This window comes from Erpetoichthys calabaricus, chromosome 2 (assembly GCF_900747795.2).
Source record: "Erpetoichthys calabaricus chromosome 2, fErpCal1.3, whole genome shotgun sequence".
Classification (NCBI taxonomy): Eukaryota; Metazoa; Chordata; class Cladistia; order Polypteriformes; family Polypteridae; genus Erpetoichthys; species Erpetoichthys calabaricus.
In genome coordinates this window covers 92,744,250-92,764,853 of record NC_041395.2, presented here as the reverse complement: position 1 = coordinate 92,764,853, position 20,604 = coordinate 92,744,250, and the positions used below count along the sequence as shown (strand labels likewise).

Here is a 20,604-nt window from a genome sequence, read left to right as displayed (position 1 = left end):
CTTTTTATATGATACTTTGAGTAGTGAGAATAGCGCTCTGTAAATGTAATGTTGTCTTCTTCATCTTCTTTTTTAAAAATTATTAGTTTTGAAGTAGAAGGAATTGGTTTTATCTTAAATGAATACTCTCTCTTTTACAAAGAGTAGAGACATTTCCAAATTAAAATTATACCAAGCATAGACAGATATTGTAGAATATGTCTTTGGCAGAAGCTTATTGCAATCTGAACACATCAGTAGAGTATATAGGGCTTCAGGCTGTGACTAAAATAGTCGTAAATGTGACAAACATAATTTGCAACAAGAATTTAAAGTTTAGTCACCATTAGCGACTGACACCACAGCTTTCTTTTTCTGGGTTGATATTTGCTCAGATGTTATGTGCCGTTACTTAAGTACATCATCAGCCGCTATATTGCCATCCCCATTCACCACTAGTCACTTGCACAGGATTAACTCATAAGTAATACTGTTTGTAGGCACGGCACACATCATCATACCCAAGTTTATTTGTAATGGTATGAACAGCAGCTGCTTTATTGGTTGATACAGTAGTTTGCTATTTGAACAGCATTTGCAGCCACAGGGAGTACAAAGCAATTAATTGTGTGGTTAGTGGCAGTGAGAGAAATTATATTTCTGTTGGTACTGAAGCATGCAAAGCCCATAAAGGTGACAGTAGTGCTCAAACTATAGGATTATGGACCTACTTCTGAGTCTACATGGTGTAAGAACCGTTTCTGCTGCTTATTATGTCTCCAGAGAGCAGAATAAATGTGGTGGATTCAGATGATCCCTTACAGTATTTAAATCTGTTCATAACTGATGACATGTTAGATGTAGGACTAACAGACACTGAAACCTAACAGTTGAATGCAATGATTGATGTCAGTTGTAATGAGCTGCTGTTTTTATGAATGTTATTCTATATTATTTCATAATATGGGAGCCTTCTATTAAAACGTGGTCAAGTATTTCTTTCATTGCTAGATATACTTGATTTTCTTAAAAATAAATGGCTTCCCTAATGAAGTTTTCAATGTTTTTCCTATTGTGAAGAGGTTAAAGTACTCATGACTTCATGGCTGCAGATTATGTTGACTATTGGCAAAAATAAACAAAGTTGGAGGCTACACACTATATAATGCAGGCTCTAGCTGATCTGTAGTGGCTAAGCATAGCTTCTCCTAGTGGACTTTGACTACTGTAATTAATCCTTACAATTCATGTAGAGTTAAACATAAAACATAAATCTGAGCATTGCCTACAGTTTATCAAAATGACAATTTAAATTGAGCAATTTTAACAAGGACAGTGTTGCGACATTTATTTTAAAGCCAATCAGTAGATTTCAGGGAAAATTGAGCTTTTTAAGGTGACAAGTCATTTCAAAAAATAAACTAAAAAATTCAGAGAGAGCAATGAGCATAAAAATGCTCAGGACTGTATAATTGTGAAGTGTGCCCCCAAGAAGATGCCTTCAGTCAGGTCCATGTCTCGCCTTTGTGAAAAAACTCCCAAGAATGGAGTTAAAGAACTAAAAATACAATTTAATATAGCTTACATGATCACAAGCAAGGAATTACAAAATACAGTATACATGGAAAAAGACAGAATGGATATATATTAAAAATGTGTGATAACTATGCAGCATGTGTTGGATTTTATTGGGTACATTGCAGACAAACAAAGTGCAAATACTGGTGGACTGCAAATGAAAATTACATCTCGGTCACTACAAACTGTTGCACTCACGTCTTGTAGAAATAATGTGATTGTAAACTGTATATTTCTATTGGTGTATCTGTGAACAGTTTTATCGGGTTCGCAAATCTTAAACATGGCCTTACCCAGGAAATATTAAACACAATTAAATACATATTTAATATGCAGAGATCTGCCTCATTGTTGGCAAGATAATATCTGTGCAATTTGGGACTAACAGCGTTAGCATTAACGTAGGTTCATAAGGTGGAATAGTGCATTCCTAAGAGGAGAGATGGGAGAACATGTACTTTCATTTCACTGTTATGATGTACAGTTTGTCCAGATTGAGTGGAGAACACTCAAATTGATAATCAAAGGCCAGTTTGCAGACTTGTTTTAAAATAGTTTGTGGGAGCTCACCTTGATGAGAGTACCTTACTATACAGATTTCACTAATGTTTTGCGCTTATTTGAGATTATGCTTGATGGTTAAGTGACACTGATATTTTAATGGTCAGTGATACTAATTCAGAATCTCCAAAATAGACATTCAATATGTTATTGTATACAGTTTTGATATTCTAACAAAGTGTATTTTTTTTATTGTTTGAGCAGAAGATCAGTTAACAATCAGAGGTCAGTCACAATGGATAAATTAAATGAGTCTATAAAAAAAAAAACAAACGTCTTGCAGGCACAGCACAGAGGACACTTATGATTTTTGATGTTAATATGAACTACTTTGTTTCTGTAATTTGGAGACTGTTAAAGTAATTTGGCTCCTAAATGTTTAATTTTGGGATCTGTTTGCTCCCAAGTAATTTTTTTAGTCTGGAGCCCCGAGTATAACATTGTATCTAACCTGCTGGACTAGGTTTTAGTCTCTAACATCCGTCACTGGACTGTCCATATTCTCCCACAACGACTGGTGTCCAAACTGGCAGATCTGGGACTTCCATCACTCACCTGCAGTTGGACACTGAACTTCCTGTCTGGTCGCTCCCAGAGGGTCTGGCTGGGTCTCCACACATCCACTGCTCTCAGCCTCAATACCGGGACGCCGCAGGGTTGTGTGCTCAGCCCGCTCCTCTGCACCCTCTACACATATGATTGTGTCCCCACTCACCATAGCAACAAGATTATAAAGTTCACGGATGACACAGCGGTGGTCGGACTCATCTCGGGCAAGGAAGGTGAGCTGGCATGCAGGGACGAGGTGGAGCGGCTCTCAGAGTGGTGCACAGTCAATAACCTGCTCCTCAACAATAAAAAAATGAAGGAGCTTGTTATTGACTTTAGAAAAAAAAAAAAACTGACATCCAGCCACTCATCATTGGCGGTTCATTGTGTGGAGAGGGTCCCGGTGTTCAGGTTTCTGGGTATTGAGCTGAAGAATGACCTGACTTGGAGCGCCAACACCAAGGAGCTGCTGAAGAAGGCGCAGCAGAGACAGTTCTTTCTGAGAATTCTCAGAAAATACAATCTCCCCAAAAATCTGCTCCTTGCTTTTTATCACTGTTCCATCGAGAGTGTGCTCACGTACGGACTGTGTGTGTGGTACGGCAGCTGCACTTCCTCAGAAAAGAAAGCGCTCCACGAGGTCATCAGGACAGTGGAGACAACAATTGGTTGTACCCACCCCACTCTGGAACAAATCTACACCTCCCGATACCGCAATAAAGCAATAGACATTTCACAGGATTCATCACATCCCGGTCATTGCCTCTTCCAGCTTTTGCCATCGGGCAAGAGATACAGAGCAATGAAAACCAGGACAAACCGCCTTGTAAACAGCTTTTATCCAAAAGCAGTCATGGCCCTGAACTCAGAATAAAACTGCTCCGTATCATTCTTCCAATGTGCAAAATAGACCTTAAGTCAACAAGTGCAATTTGTATATTTTGTAAAGTACTTTTATTACTATTCTGTTTATTATTTTCTCTCTTCTTGTCTTTTTAACTCTTATTCCTCACACTGAGTCGACTGCACCTTCAATTTCGTTGTTCCTTTGTAAAAGTGACAATGACAATAAATATCTATCTATCATATAGTGCCTTTCATATCTATCTATCTATCTATCTATCTATCTATCTATCTATCTATCTATCTATCTATCTATCTATCTATCTATCTATCTATCTATATTCAAGCAGTGGATGGATGTATGGATTAGGGTTGACACAGGCTGCAAGCACTAAGAACCCACTTCACAGGCTTCCAAAGACATTGCTTGGGAGAACATGTGCGTACCATGCTATATAAATGTAATGAATTATTATTACTATTATTATGTTTCATAAATGTGTGTGAAAGAAGTACTTGTCACAGCATCTTTCAGGATTTTTACTTTCTCGTATAAGAAGTATAGAGAAAGTATTGTAATTTTCCTAAGATTTGATGTCGAGACTTTGATGAATCTCGACGTTTTAGACCTCCCTGACTTTCTCATATTAAAAGTATGAGGAAAGTATTGGAATCCTCCAAAAATTCAATTTTGAGATTTTGACCTCCCTGAGTTCAAAAATACCATTTTTGGAATTACTGTATGTCTTGTGTGTGTGTCTGTGTGTGTGTATGTAAACATGATGACCTGAGTATGCTTTCAGGTAGGTCAACCAAATTTTGCACACAAGTATTAGATACAAAATGTAGATTTCTATCAACTTTTGGGCTATTTCTGTTAGCCAGAAGAGGTACTTACCCTTTATTCATGCAGCTGCAGAGTCCGATTTATTCAACTTTACTTTTATAATAATTGTCCAATATATTATTAATTTGATTTGGTTTGTTGTTGATGGTTCTTTAATGTACATAATATAAAAATATAATCATTGTCTCTTGCAGTTTACTCCTCAAATATCAATCCCCATATCTGAGTATATAAGAAAGTCTAGGGGAGACCACTCCTGATTTTTTTTTTTCCTTCTGTTAAAGTCAGTCTTGATGAGTACAGAAGTCATGTTTTTGGACTGTATGATTCTGCATATCATCCATGCTGGATTTAATTTTAAAGTTTCTGGTCAAGTATTACAAAGAGATCTCCTTGAATTCCATGTTAAACTTGTTAATCTGACTCTGTGCTTAAATTCAAAACTTAAACATAAGTTTGATTTCTAGGTTGGAAGACGGTCCAACACTTGCTGTAAATGTACTGTCAGCGAATAGCATTTTTTAATTTGTGCAACAGTTATGCATTTTCTTTTTGTTGGTGTGGTACATAAAACAAGACATTCAGGTGTTTTATTGACATAGTGTGTTGAAGGTGAATTTACCCGTTTTTGCATTCTAGGTAAGTTTTTTTTTTTTTTTTTTTTTTGTCTTGATAAATCATACAGTTCTTTTTGTGATAATTTTAAATAATTGGTTTACCCAGTTGAGGTTTGCTAACCTGACATAATTTTTTAAATGTGGAAAGGGTAATGCCATGCTGTCAGATCTTCCAGCTTTATTGCAATTCTTAAATTTAATAATGCGTCTAAATCTGGGCTTGTTTAAACTGTAATTTCTTTAACAACTCTATCATTCATTGGTTTGTCCTTTTGCATATTGCTACAAAGGATGTGAGGTTATTCTCTCTATTACTGTTTCCTTGATACTGTATAGATTTAATTCATAGTTTACTTGTGTTCATTAATATTACCATAAAAGTAATTTGACTGATTTGTGTATTTAAAGTCTACTAAGCAGTAAAACAATGCTGTAGTTGGTTTTTATTTTTAATACCGACTAAAGCCTCTTCTAAACCTGTTTTTATTCTAATGTACATCATTTGGAATTTCATATCACCAGGGTTGTTGTCTGTCTTGATTCAGCATCTGTATGCATCACTTGGGAAACATTTAATCTTTTGAAGAAATACAGAAATACTGCTGTATACAGGAGAAATTTGCAATATTTATCTGTTGTTTCTTTTTGTAATAATTTATTGCTTATAGTTTACTTTTGTAAAAAGATTGAAATGGCAGTCCGTTTTTCACTATTATCTGCATGTAATGGCTGCATCCATCTTTGACTCTGTTATTAACAAGCGGCAGAACTGGGATTGATTAGTAGAGTTTAAAAATAGAGAAGATCATTGCCATGGTAACTAGCAAAGGGTGCTGCTGTCCTTTCATTAAGGGCCTTGCATTATCAAGAGATCATGTATATTTCATTCAGATTAGAGTTTTTAGAATTTGATTTTCTTTCCTTTTCTTTAGAACAGCTGGGCAGTTTTAAGTTTAACAGTTAGTGATGGGATGTTTCCTGCTAGTTGCATGATTCTGATGTTGCTGCTTTAATTGTTCAAGTACTAAGCTTTCTTTGGAAAACTGTAGCTGCATTCACAGGCCTAGTAAACCTCAGCTTGTATTATGTTTATTAATGGTGATTTTCGAACCATTTAGAAGTTATTGGTGACTACTGCAGGACACCAGCCAATAAATTTAGAAAATGCCTTAACTATTAACTGAAAATGTATACTGTATATAGTATCTAGCATTCCTTATTTCTGTCAGTTAAGAATTACACTTTGAATAGCTGCTGCCTAAATTCAGCTATGTAATTATCTGCTTTAAATAAGTTAGATGCAAGACTCTTTAATTTAGTAGATTATGATGGAATGCAGCCGGAAAAGGGTGGAGTGCCCTCTCAGGGTTGGTAGCGAGATCCTGCCCCAAGTGGAGGAGTTCAAGTATCTCGGGGTCTTGTTCACGAGTGAGGGAAGAATGGAGTGTGAGATCGACAGGCGGATCGGTGCGGCATCCGCAGTAATGCGGGCTCTGCATCGGTCTGTCGTGGTGAAAAAGGAGCTGAGCCGCAAGGCGAAGCTCTCAATTTACCAGTCGATCTATGTTCCCACCCTCACCTATGGTCATGAACTATGGGTAGTGACTGAAAGAACGAGATTGCGAATACAAGCGGCTGAAATGAGTTTCCTCCGCAGGGTGTCTGGGCTTTCCCTTAAAGATAGGGTGAGAAGCTCAGTCATCCGGGAGGGGCTCAGAGTAGAGCCGCTGCTCCTCCGCATCGAGAGGAGTCAGATGAGGTGGCTCAGGCATCTGATCAGGATGCCTCCTGGATGCCTCCCTGGTGAGGTGTTCCAGGCACGTCTAACCGGGAGGAGGCCCCGGGGAAGACCCAGGACACGTTGGAGGGACTACGTCTCTTGACTGGCTTGGGAACGCCTTGGGATTCTCCCGGAAGAGCTAGAAGAAGTGGCCGGGGAGAGGGAAGTCTGGGCATCTCTGCTCAAGCTGCAGCCCCCGCGACCCAACCTCGGATAAGCGGGATACAATGGATGGATGATGGAATGCATCACTTCTTTACCTTCTTCTAAATGTGAAGGAGCTGTATAAGGCATGTTTGGTATAGTTACACTGTGGCTTCCACTGCACCCTCACAAATTCAGAAATATGGATTCACAGACCCATTTGCTGTGTGGGATTTTTAGGCTTTACCCATGTCCCCACAGGCTTCCTGTTGGTACACAGGTTGTCTTATGATTAAGTTTACATTTTTCCTGGTTTTCCTGTCTTTGGTGTATGATGGTGTGTGCCCTTTCGGGGTTGTTTTCCTCCAGGGTTGACTCTGATATTGGAAAAAATAAGTGTGAAAAGTAATTGAATGAAAAGTTGAACATATGAAGCAAATCTTAAATAGTGTTTGAATAAAAGTGCTGAAAATGATGCAGCAGGTAGCTATGTTGTTGTTTTGCCAAACAAACTGGGTGAATACAGCTTTAAAATTGTCTTTTTCTTGTTTCTTGGATGGACTGCTTGACTAAACTCTTATACTCTTAAATTAACTGTAAACATGTGAGGTTTATAAATTGACTCAATCATTCCTTTATAAGGAGGCGATGATATGCAGAAATTGCACCTGTCTAAAACTTTTCATTTATCATTAAAACCATTTCCTATAAATTGGGCTCCATGATGACATTGTTTTTGAAAATAAGGGATCCTTTCAATCATTTTGAAGTCTTCCTTACTCAGGGTTTTTTTTTATTTTTTTATTCCTTTTCCAAAATGTAAATCTTTCAGGCAAGGATGTCTAATATATTTAGTTAGAAACTGAACAGCAACCAGCACTGGCCCTTTAAAAGTAACTGAAACACAAATGATTGTCTGGGAGGTGTCCGACTTGAGGATTTGTGCATGTAATATATATGTACATACACAGAGAAGGAATTTTTTTAAACCCCCACAGATCCCTAGAGGTTAGAGGCTGGCATAAACGGAAGGTGCCGCCCACAGAGCTGCTGCCGATAGGCGTTCTCACTAGCAGTCTGTCTTGTCCTCTCTTTGAGACACTCTCTCTCTCTTTCTCTCTCTCTCTCTCATTCCCCCTCTCTCTCTCTCTCTCGCTCTCTCTCTCAGTCTTGTCTTGTTTTGTTAGCTTTATCGTCAGGTCTCATAACCCCCTCCCCCCTACCCTTACCCTTTCCTTCTCCACCTTTCCAAAACAAAAAGAGAGAGAGAGAGAGGGAGAGCACTAGGAAACACCAATCTTCTGTCCACGTCTTGTATTTTTAAAGGCCTAGGAAGTAAGTATTTTTTTTTTTTTTTGAACATCCAATAGTCATAGCTTTTTTATTAAAGGAGGAACTGTGGAAGGGCTGTGCCTCTGATCTGGTCTTTTGTTGTTGCGTCTGTTATGTGGTTAAATGTTATGTGGCGTTCTTGGTGGTGACAGCGAGGGAGAAACAAAAGCGCTTTATTTTGGTACCGTAGAATCTTGGCGCATGTCTAGGTAGATGGATGGCTGCAGTACGCCCCCCCCCCCCCCCCCTTTGCTGATGCCTGTTTTCAATATAAATCTGATGTCTTACACTATATTATTTTCCCCAGATTGTGCAGATGTGAATAAAGGTTTGAAAAGATTGAAAAATTATCTAAATTAACAGCTGCTTGTCCTCAGAAACATTTCAGTGATAGAAAGGCATTTGCTCTGAGAATGGGCCTGAAGATTGGGTTTGGTGGGGGGTGGTATGGGCTGTCGGATTGGCATTGAACTGTGTCTTTTGTCTGTTTGGACCTGCGGGAATGATTAAGTGTAGTAATAGCAGTGTGCAGGCTGGAGAGCATTTAGGAACAACTCTCTAGACCCCCACCTCCACACACGCACGCACACACACGCAGAACCGGCCTCTCTTATTTGCTCACTCGACATTGTGAATGGAGGCGACTGGCTGTTTTGAAGCTTGGCACAATGCCAGCAGCTCTCTGTGACTATTGTAAATTAGTCTGTGTGTATGTGTGTGCACATGCGCATTTGTATGTGTGTGTATGCAGAGGAAGAGAGAGCTGCTGTAGCAGCTCACATAGTGACACTCCAGAAAGAGCCTCATTGGCTAGATTTTTTTTTATCGGTAGTCTCAGTAAATGGTTTCATTGGAAGGTTCAATTAACTAGCTTTCTTTGAATTAAAGAAACAGTAACTCTTAAGTGGGTATAAAATGTACATTCTTTATGTCATTTCATTTTAACATGTCAACATTTCCATGTTGTTAAGCTTTTAAACAATTTCTGTAACTTTGCTTAAAGATCTCTTTGGTTCCTTCTGTATTAACTTCAGTCTTGTGTCAGATAATTTTTTATTTATAGATGTTTACATGCCATTGTAAACATCTAGTTCTATTGATATTGTACCTGAGAAACACTTCTCAGTAATTTATATCCAATTTTATTTTCTTTCACTTTACTGATCCATTCAGTTTTATGGGTCTATATCAGTTTCAGTACTTCTTGTCATTTTTGATTTTTTTTTTTTTATAAATGAAACAGATTTAGCATGTCCGCAACAATTTTCTTTAGGTTTCCTTCTGCATATTGGATACATAAATTGGTAACACTACATTAGCCCTTTATGAGTGAGTGTACTCTGAGATAGACAGGTGCCACATGTCTCTATTTGTTTTTTCAGTTACCCCACATCCCGTCCTTATCCTTAAAACTTGTGTTTTATGCTATCTAGTTTTCCCATGTATAAATCTTATGGTAAGTGCTTCAGACTTGTAGTGGTAATGAATTAGAATAAACAGGTGCAGTACAGTTTATATCTTTGCATTAATATTTGGTTTTTGACAATTTGTAAGTGTACTTGAAAGAAACGTCTGACTACAAACCATGTGGTAATGTATGCAACTACTAATGAATACTATAGTATTGATGATAAAAACATTTTTGTCAGTCTTGCATTCACCAACATCAACCTACATCACTTAATTAAGAGAAGTGAAATCATATTTAAACAGATTGCAGAGGCAGGCAGTAGAGTGGTCAAGGGTCATGTATGACCCAAATGTTCAGGCGCCCTTTCATGACTTCTTTGATGCATGAGCACCCCATACTGAAAGCAAACTGGAACTATGACAGATGCTGTTAGTAACTTTTTATTGTTAATATAGAAACCAAAGTGGTGAAGCAAGCATGTTGCTTTAGAGTCCTGAACAACAACAGAACTGAATTCAAACTGACCCATTGATTTAAGAACCATTATCTGACATGTAGCTGCATACGTTCATTTTGGGCAATGTAGATAAGTGCCAATTTATCAGAAAATATTTTATTAAAGTTTACTTTATAGAAACTAAAAGTATAAGATTAGTGAGCGAAATCACTTACTTAAAAGTAGCTAACTTTAGTCTTGTGTGCAATGAGCTGTCTTTCCTCTTGTATGTCTTTAGCCTTCATCCCTCTTTTCTTATATTAGGATAGAAATGGAGGCAGCTTCCTGAATTATGTGGCTAATTCAAACACTGTGATGCTGAGTAATATTGTACTTTAGCACAGTGGCATATGCATTATATGTACAGAACAATATGCCTATCAGCAGAATGGGGCAATTTTTGCCCTTACTGAACAGTAACCGGTGGACATTTTATAAATGTATAAGTGCATTTTGCAAAAATCTTTAAAATTACATCTTACCTTATCAGAATATTGAAGTGATCTATTTAGTTTAATCAATCGCAGAAAAAAATATTTATGAAGCATTTTATAGATTTAGTTTCCTTTCTTTTTTATTAAGAAAAAGTCAAAAGTTAAGCAGTAAACATAATATTGATCCAATCAAAATAAACCTTCTTTCATATAAGTCAGTGGTACCTAAAAGTATTTTTAGACTGAGGACTGTGTTGCTGAAGTCTAAAGGTACAGCAGACTACCTGTGGCCAACAGACTGTTGTCAGCATAATTCTCTGTTACAGTTACAACTTAAGTATTTATGTGAAAAATAATGCAATCTGTTGTTGCATTTCAAAGTCCCGGATTTTAGCCAGTAATCAATAATTACTATTCTCTCATTAAGATTGTATAACAGCAAGCAGCCTGAAAATATTAATGCAGCATCTCTTTGGTCACTTGGAATTAAAGGATTTTTAGTGGCCAGGGTCGGCTCTGTGGGTGAATTTAAAAACTGAAAGAATTTGGACTGGAGAGGGACTAAGCTTGAAGAAGTGCTGAGCAAGAGGAAGATAGGGGTCATTGCAAAAGTGACAACAGTTGTTGCTGTAGTATTTTGCGTATCATTTGCATATATTAGTGTTTCTTAAATTATGGGGTGCGGACATGTATGTTATGAGTTGCTACATAATTTATGGTAAAATTAACCAATTTTATCCAAGTGTAAATTCTGTAACGAGTGATAGTACACTAAATAGCAGGCTTTTTTTGTGGCCTTGCAGTATGTGAAACAGTGCCACTGATGCATCATGTAAAGTTTTTGTTTGTGTGGCACTATAATATAATAAGCATTGCCACTTCACATCTCGCAACCAGTGAAATAATTAAACTGAATACACTGACAGCAAAGATTTGTATACGAAAACGAAAGGGGTAGAAAGGAGGAAATGAAAGACGAGGTTCTGAGGTGAAGGGCTGGTTTCAAATGTCAAAATGAAAATGGGAGTTGTGGCACAGTGATATGATGGTTTTCAAGGCTTTTTGAGGGACGAGTCAATATAGTGCCAGTTACAGTGGTCATACTGGTTGGTTCCTCATTAAGTGTTCACCTTTACGGCATACATTGCACCTCAGTTGCAGGTTTAGATTTAAAGGCGGCTTTGCATTAAAATTAAGATATCATGGTGAGGACAAATTCCTTCTTGTTACACTGTTTTAAAGTACTTCAATAAATATCAGTCTTCTGGTAGTGTGAAAGACATATTTGTTAGACCACTATAAACTGTAAGAACACCACAAAATATCAAAAGTATGAGTCAAGCAATAGACAGACAGACATGAAGTATTAAATATTTATACTAGTGCTGGGCGGTATGACCAAAATTTTATATCACGATATTTTTCAAAATTATACCGGTTTCACGGTATTGGACGGTATTTTTTTCCCCATGCATGAGTGGATGTTAACCACATTTTCCACTGCAATTACTGGCTAACAATAACCTTTTCCACTGTCATGAGAATTGTACATTGTACAAAAAAACATTTTAATGTGCACTCAAGTATTAATACAGGTTTGCATGGCCCCATAAAGTGATAGTTTTCAAGGGGGGGTGGCACTAATGAAGAGAAGGAATCACATTGCATGACAGATGCAGTCAAAATATAGAACCTTTTTATTGAACAAAGTTTGCAAACAACTTAAACTAAAATTTTGACAACATATTTTCAACCACCCAAAGAGGCATTTAGAATATCCAGAGGTGCTTGTCAAAAGTTGTATTGCACTGAACATGTCTTAGAAAAGTCATAAATAGTAAATATTTTTTGTAAACCAACTACACTTTGTTAATGTTAACAATCTCTGTTCACTGACACGTTAAAGTGACTTTTTAAGCAACTTTTACCATCATTAAACTGCATAATATTTAAACTAATAAATAATAACAATACAATAAATAATAGTACAACTTCCAGTAATAATACTATTACTTCCAAGACTTCAAAGCCCAGGTGCATTACACAGTATTCACCAAATTAAAATAAAATAAAACAAATGCAACTTGGTGATGACATCTTTACCAACTGAACCATCATTAAGGCAAACTGCATTAATGTGGACCTTGCTATATACATAAATAATAAAACTGCAACTTGCATTTATAATGCTATTTGTGGTATAGCCCTACGGAAGCGTATTAGGGCCACAGTGAAGAAAAAAAAAACAAAAATATATGTCAAGATTAAAGTTCCATGTTTAATTTACTAGATTTTCTCAAATCCTGTCATAATTTAAGGTAGCACATTGAATGCTTTGTGTTGTGTTCCCCGACCCAGTTGTTAATCGCTACGTGCTTCTTAAACTGACTTTCTCTGCACTAAGAGGAGGTGCCTGCAGCGATTGCCGCACAGAATACATTCACTTCATGATATTCCTGCTCTCTGAAAATGTAGAATGCTAAGATAAATTTTCATGATGAAATGCATTACAGCAGGTATTAAGCATGCACGGTAGTGCTGCTCCCTCACAGTAAGGGGTCCCCAGGTGTACGTTCAGTGTAGAGAACTTTATGGCAGGTGTGACGAGGCACCAAAAAACTGGATGTATGAATGGGTATCACACAGGTTTAACTTAAATATTGTGTAAATATTGGGTTTGTGATCTGGTGGTCAGAGACATGAACACAGAATTCAATGCATGTTCTTCGAGCTGACTTTCTTTATTGCATGCGTGCTGTCTGTCTGATGTACCAAACCCGCAATTCCTATCTTTCCTTTTTCTTTCTCCTCATAACCAATCACCACACGATAAACGTCGTTGTGAAATTAAACGTAGTTATAAACTTAGACCACGGAGTGTTCAGAACTTTAAAAAAAAATCTTCGTTATACAGTTAGGTCCATAAATATTTGAACAGAGGCAACTTTTTTCTAATTTTGGTTCTGTACATTACCACAATGAATTTTAAATGAAACAACTCAGATACAGTTGAAGTGCAGACTTTCAGCTTCAATTTAGTAGGGTGAACAAAATGATTGCATAAAAATGTGAGGCAACTAAAGCATTTTTTAACACATTCCCTTCATTTCAGGGGCTCAAAAGTAATTGGACAATTGACTCAAAGGCTATTTCATGGGCAGGTGTGGGCAAGTCCATCATTATGTCATTATCAATTAAGCAGATAAAAGGCCTGGAGTTGATTTGAGGTGTGGTGCTTGCATGTGGAAGATTTTGCTGTGAACAGACAACATGCGGTCAAAGGAGCTCTTCATACAGGTGAAAGATGCCATCCTTAACCCTTTGCAGTCGTATTTAATTTTCAACGTCACGCTACATTAGTCGTAATTAATTATTGAAAAAACACCAATAATTACAGCAGTTATTTTTTTCAAGCACGTAGGAATAACAGAGGCCACTTTTCTCGACCAGGCGACTGTGCAAATCGGTCAGAAACTTGCAGGGCCACCAGCGGTGGCCTGACGACCTATAGCGCACATTTTACTAAGGCCAGTTTTCTGGCCTAACGACCGCAAAGGGTTAAGCTGCGAAAACAGAAAAAAATCCATGCGAGAAATTGCTACAATATTACGAGTGGCAAAATCTACAGTTTGGTACACCCTGAGAAAGAAAGCAAGCACTGGTGAACAATGCAATGCAAAAAGACCTGGACGTCCACGGAAGAGAACAGTGGTGGATGATCGCAGAATCATTTCCATGGTGAAGAGAAACCCTTCACAACAGCCAACCAAGTGAACAACACTCTCCAGGGGGTAGGCATATTGATATCCAAGTCTACCATAAAGAGAAGACTGCATGAAAGTAAATACAGAGGGTGCACTGCAAGGTGCAAGCCACTCATAAGCCTCAAGAATAGAAAGGCTAGATTGAACTTTGCTAAAGAACATCTAAAAAAGCCAGCACAGTTCTGGAAAACATTCTTTGGACAGATGAAACCAAGATCAACCTCTGACAGAATGATGGCAAGAAAAAAGTATGGAGAAGGCGTGGAACAGCTCATTATCCAAAGCTTACCTCATCATCTGTAAAACACGGTGGAGGCAGTGTGATGGCTTGGGCGTGCATGGCTGCCAGTGGCACTGGGACACTAGTGTTTATTGATGATGTGACACAGGATAGAAGCAGCCAAATGAATTCTAAGGTGTTCAGAGACATACTGTCTGCTCAAATCCAGCTAAATGCAGTCAAATTGATTGGGCGGCATTTCATGATACGGATGGACAATGACCCAAAACATACAGCCAAAGCAACCCAGGAGTTTATTAAAGCAAAGAAGTGGGAAATTCTTGAATGGCCAAGTCAGTCACCTGATCTTAACCCAGTTGAGCATGCATTTCACTGCTTTTCATTGTTGAAGACTAAACTTTGAACAGAAAGACCCACAAACAAACAGCAACTGAAAGCCGCTGCAGTAAAGGCCTGGCAGAGTATTAAAAAGGAGGAATCCAGCATCTGGTGATGTCCATGAGTTCAAGACTTCAGGCTATCATTGTTAGCAAAGGTTTTTCAACCAAGTATTAGAAATGAACATTTTATTTCCAGTTATTTAATTTGTCCAATTACTTTTGAGCCCCTGAAATGAAGGGATTGTGTTAAAAAAAATGCTTTAGTTGCCTCACATTTTTATGCAATCGTTTTGTTCACCCCACTGAATTAAAGCTGAAAGTCTGCACTTCAACTGCATCTGAGTTGTTTCATTTAAAATTCATTGTGGTTATGTACAGAATCAAAATTAGAAAAAAGTTGTCTCTGTCCAAATATTTATGGACCTAACTGTGCATGTTTAATTATGCCATCCATTCAGGGTTGCGCCCATCCCAGCAAGCATTGTTTGTGAGGCAGGAGCAAATCCTGAACGTGGCGCCAGCACATCGCAGGGTGAATACGAGCAATACATACACTAGCAGGGTTAATATAGCATAACAAAACCCCACATCCTACATGACTTTGAAAGGAAACTGAAGCACGCTGAGTAAACCCACCAGAAAAGCATGCAAATTCAAAGCAGGGAACAACTGGGACCCCATTGCTGCGAAGCAGCAGTGCAATCTCCATGCCACTGTTCCCCCCACGATTAATACCTGCTTTAATGCATTTCATCATGAAAATTATATCAAGTATTTATATTAGCATTCTAAATGTTCAGGGAACAGGAATATCATGAAATTAATGTATTCTGTGTGCTGCCTGCACCTCCTCTTAGTGCAAGAGGAAGTCAGTTTAAGACGTAACGATTAATAAGGCTCCGGGAACACTTAACACAAAGCATTTAATGTGCTACATAACTTATGACAGGGTTTGAGAAAATCTAGTAAATTAAATATTTACTTTAAGGTGAAGTTTAGTTTACGATACTCTAATAACAAATTACGAGAATAAAGTTAACATGTCGACTTTAATCTCGACAAACGGCGAGAATAAAGTAGAAATGTCGAGAATGAAGTCAACATGTCCACTTTATTCTCGTCATAAGCGTCGAGATTAAAGTGGAAATGTCGAGAATAAAGTCAGCATGTCGTCACAGTATTACACAGTACCCAGGTACATTACACAGTATTGAAAAAAATAAAACAAGTACAACTTGGCTTGCAGTATTATCCAGTAGTATAGAAACAGTATTCACACATTTGAACATAATGGTCCACATCCAACCTTTTAAATCCAAAGTATCTCCAGACAACAGACGTGTATCCTTTTTCCAACAAAAGTTCTTCTGTGTCATCAGGCACAATCAGGCAATTTAAACCAGTGTTGCGGTATAAGAAAAGTCCATATCATAACAAAAATAAAAAACAGTTTTCGGTATGAACCGGTATACTGCCCAGCACTAATTTATGCAAAAGCAGCAAACCTAATTTATTATGTTTAGAACAATCTACTGAAGAATGGTGCACGGCATTTAGCTAATTGTTGCCGAGTTGAATATGGGGCAGCAGAGGGGTAATATAGACAGATGTTGAGAAAGTCGTAGAATTGTGAACCTTGGTTGCCTTTGTGCCACGACTTTTAATCCGCCTCAAAGTAAAAAAAAGGGTCTGCTGTTGCTGCAAGAAGGAGGCTTGGCAAAAAGTTTTAAATCATTGCACATACCCTCTGTTCAAAGTCAAAAGTATGGCTAACATTGAAACATACTGTGGCCATTTGTGCTAGGATTGCTTCTGCAGCTTATCGAAAGGCAATTTGTTTTTTATATAACTATTTGGTTAGTGATTTACAAATTTGCATATTGAACGGCTGACATGTTCAAATACTGAAGCACGTGTCTGGATAGGATGTCCTTTAATAACTATTTAATCTTGAAGTAGAATTCAGTTATTCCTTCGTTGAAGGTGTAGGTTAATGCCACTTGCAGAATGGAGTTCTTTAATCCCTTTTGTTAGGGTTTTTTGGCAATATTGTGCCTAAATTACATATCCAAAAATGAACAGGAGCTGAAAATGGTTGAGGAGTGATGAGTGTAACACTCCAAATTTTAAAACAAATGTAACAGCAATATCTGAAATTACATGTTATAGGAACTTATCTCCCAAAAAAATATTTGTGTTAGGGTTATATGTATAATAATTCAGTGTCTTCCAAATAATAAAAAGTGGACATGTCACGTGTTTTGCCCTTATTGGGGCTCGTCAGGTGTACTCACTTTTGCATCCCCTTGCGGGGATCGAACCTTGGACTTCGGCGCCTAAGTCAAAACATCGGACTCTGAGCCACAGCAGCTGGTTTGCTTTGGCAGGGTGAAGATCGGAGTATTACATTCTTTTTAAGTCTGAATTGCAATCTGATTATTAGCTGGTTACCTACCAGGTAACACTTGTGGTTGTTCAGCTAGTCGGCAAACATCTGCCACGTCCTCTCAGTTGCGAGAAGCAAATCATAGATATGTAATACAGTATCTGCCAAATAATACAAAGAGTACATGACACGTGTTTCACCCTTATTGGGGCTTGTCAGGTGTTTGATCGTCAGGATCACACCTCAGATGTTAGTGCCTGATGCAGAGCCTTGGATGCTGCACCATGGCGGTTGGTTCACTTATTTGGCAGGGTGAAAACTGACTGGCCTGCCAACCACAAGTGTTACCCTGGTAGGTAACCACCTAATAATCAGGTTTTCATTCAGACTTAAAAAGAATGTAATACTCCGATCTTCTGTATAACATATATATTCTACTGTATAACATATATGATCTGCTTATCATACTCTGAAGCAACAACTTTCTACTGTAATTATGTACTCCTAACCTTTACTTTGAAAATTGTTTTTCATGTCAGTCCTTGAAACAATTTCTGTTCACCTTTGGACACAGAGAAACATTGCATTTTTTATAGCAGATTGGGGCTTCTCTGCTGCAATTCATATATCTTCTCCTGCCTTCTGTTGCGCTTGCACCTCATAGGTTTAGTGTGTTTTTATTTATTTATTGTTGCTTTTTTTCTTGCATTTCACATCTGGAAAAAAACTTAAAACATTCATACATTATTGTGCCAGCTTCTTCCAGTTCTGATTCATGGGGTGGAGACACTGCCCTTCCTGGCAGATCTGGGCGCAGAGTAAAAAACAGCCCTGGACAGGGCACCAGAGCTAGTCACCCACGCACGCACACACACACACACACCTAAACCATCCATACGGGGGTCAATATAGAGTGTCCAGTCAACCTATTCAGCACATTTGGAGTGGAGCAGTGACATTCAGTCAGCTGGGGAAAAGGAGGGGGGTGGTCCCCACATGAAACTGCAAGTGGCAGCGGCTCTTTGTGATACAAGTACATCTCTCCCCCGTGAATACAGTGATCCCTCGCTATATCGCACTTCGTCTTTCGCGGCTTCACTCCACGGCGGATTTTAAATGTAAGCATATGTGAATATATATCGCAGATTTTTCACTGCTTCGCGGATGTCTGCGGTCTACAGTACGTGTGCTTCCTCAGTTGATTTGCCCATTTGAATTGAAACAAGGGACGCATTTGAATTGAAACAAGGGACGCTATTGGCGGATGGCTGAGAAGCTACCCAATCAGAGCACGCGGTTAAGTTCCTGTGTGCTGCATTAACCAGGAAGTGTAATCTCACTCATTCAACATTAACGTGCACAAGCGCCAACAGAAGATGCAAATGATTGCAGAAAAGGTAAAAGTTTTAGATATGTTGAAGGAAGGAAACAGCTACACGATGAGTCCACGATTCTTTTTATTTAAAAAGGAGGAAAAGCATATAAGATCTACGGCCGCAGTGTCTTTTAACCAGGGCGCAAAATGAGTTGCAAGTGGACGTGATAAGGCAGTAGTCTGGATGGAATCTGCTCTAGGGATTTGGATTGAAGAGTGATGGAAGAAGAACAACGGCGGTGCTAAACAGTCGCCTGAAGAGGCTCCTTTAGAAGAGCTGCAACGCTCTCCTTTGTTGTGCAGTAAAATTAAACTCATCATTATCGGACAAGTCGTCATGTCATTGTTGGTGAGTAACCATAATTATTTACGTACAGTACTTATTACATGTACATAGTTTAGTGTCACTGTACACACATTTTACTGTATACAATTTTTCTTGCGTTGTACGTATTTATTGCTGGTGGTCTGTCTGTCGTAATGGCTGTAACATATGTGATATCGGAGACGCTTGATATCTTTAAAATAATATTTAGGTTTTACTGTATGTATACATAATTTCAACGAATCTTACCTAATATCTAAGAGAATACAAAGGGTTTATGCTGTATAATTGTGCGTGAAATGTTTGTAATAGTGTGGGAGAGTTTATAAGGGCTTAAAATATATAAAAATAACCATATAAACATATGGTTTCTACTTCGCGGATTTTCTTATTTCGCGGGTGGCTCTGGAACGCAACCCCCGCGATGGAGGAGGGATTACTGTATTCAAGTAAACAATAGTCTTGTAAGCTTAACAGAAAAATGTGACTTTTACATATACTGTAAACCTATTAAGCATGTTGGTCTTGTGTCTTCTTGATAAACAACTTATGAGCATTTGATACATTTGCGGCTTTTTAAAAGATTTGTACTCTGTATATTATTAGTTGCTGTGTGTCATACAGTATAGGTTTTGGTAAAAACAAATACTGCATTATTAAAATGTTAATCCATATTAATAATTAGAATTACACCCGAAGAATTATGAATGTCTAGCTGATGCACTGAAGAAAAAAAAAAACCTGTATTAATATTATAAATGTATGATTAAAAATTAATTTTGATTTTAATCAATTAATGATTAAAATGATTAAAACTTATAAGTACAGGTATATTTAATTGCCAGTACCAATTAATTGATTGTGTGTGTGTGTATGTATGTATATATGTATGTGTATGGGGCGGAGTGGTGGCTCTGAGGCTAAGGATCTGCGCTGGTATCCCGAAGGTTGCCGGTTCGAATCCCCGTCACTGCCAAAAGAGATCCTACTCTGCTGGGCCCTTGAGCAAGGCCCTTAACCTGTAATTGCTCCAGGGGGCGCTGTACAATGGCTGACCCTGCGTTCTGACCCCAAGGGGTATGCGAAAAAACTAACAAACGCTGTTGTAAGTCGCTCTGGATAAGAGCGTCTGCTAAATGATGTAAATGTATATGTATGTACGAGGGTTGTCTGGGTTCCGCGCGGAATTTTATCGTTTGTCGAGTGTCAGCATGTCGAAACCTGTTCTGCTGCGTAGAGGGATTATTCAAGTGGTTGCATGTTTTTGTTCAGATGTTTTGCTCCCTCTCTTCCTTCAGAATGAACAGGAGAAGCAAACGAACTGAGAGTGCACAGCCGGCGCTAGAGGCAAAGCTCCTGACTCAGTGCGTGCGTGACTTTCGAGTGATGATTTTTTACGACTTTTCTGATGGTTTAACAGCTAAAGAGTGCTGCCAAAAACTTTCTCGCATCTTCAAGAAGAATGCTCCAAAGAAGACGATGGTTTTTAAGTGGTTCCAGAGCTTCAGCACAGGCCACTTCAACTTTGACGATGAAGAACGTGAACCGAAACCGCGAAGTTC

General features: G+C 38.3%; 1 protein-coding gene across 5 annotated transcripts in view; it reads left to right on the top strand.

The window, feature by feature from the left end:
- Positions 1-20,604, top strand: part of gatad2b (GATA zinc finger domain containing 2B) — a 234,465-nt gene that overhangs the window by 73,123 nt on the left and 140,738 nt on the right. Inside the window, exon 1 of one of the 5 annotated variants that reach the window (XM_051922809.1) lies at positions 7,964-8,233. The exons of 1 other annotated variant lie outside the window; for it this stretch is intronic. The gene's annotated coding sequence lies outside the window, so the exon portion shown is untranslated. Of the gene's footprint in view, positions 1-7,963; positions 8,234-20,604 lie in introns of those variants that run through there. 3 more of the 5 variants (XM_051922807.1, XM_051922808.1, XM_028794121.2) reach the window with 3 other exon arrangements.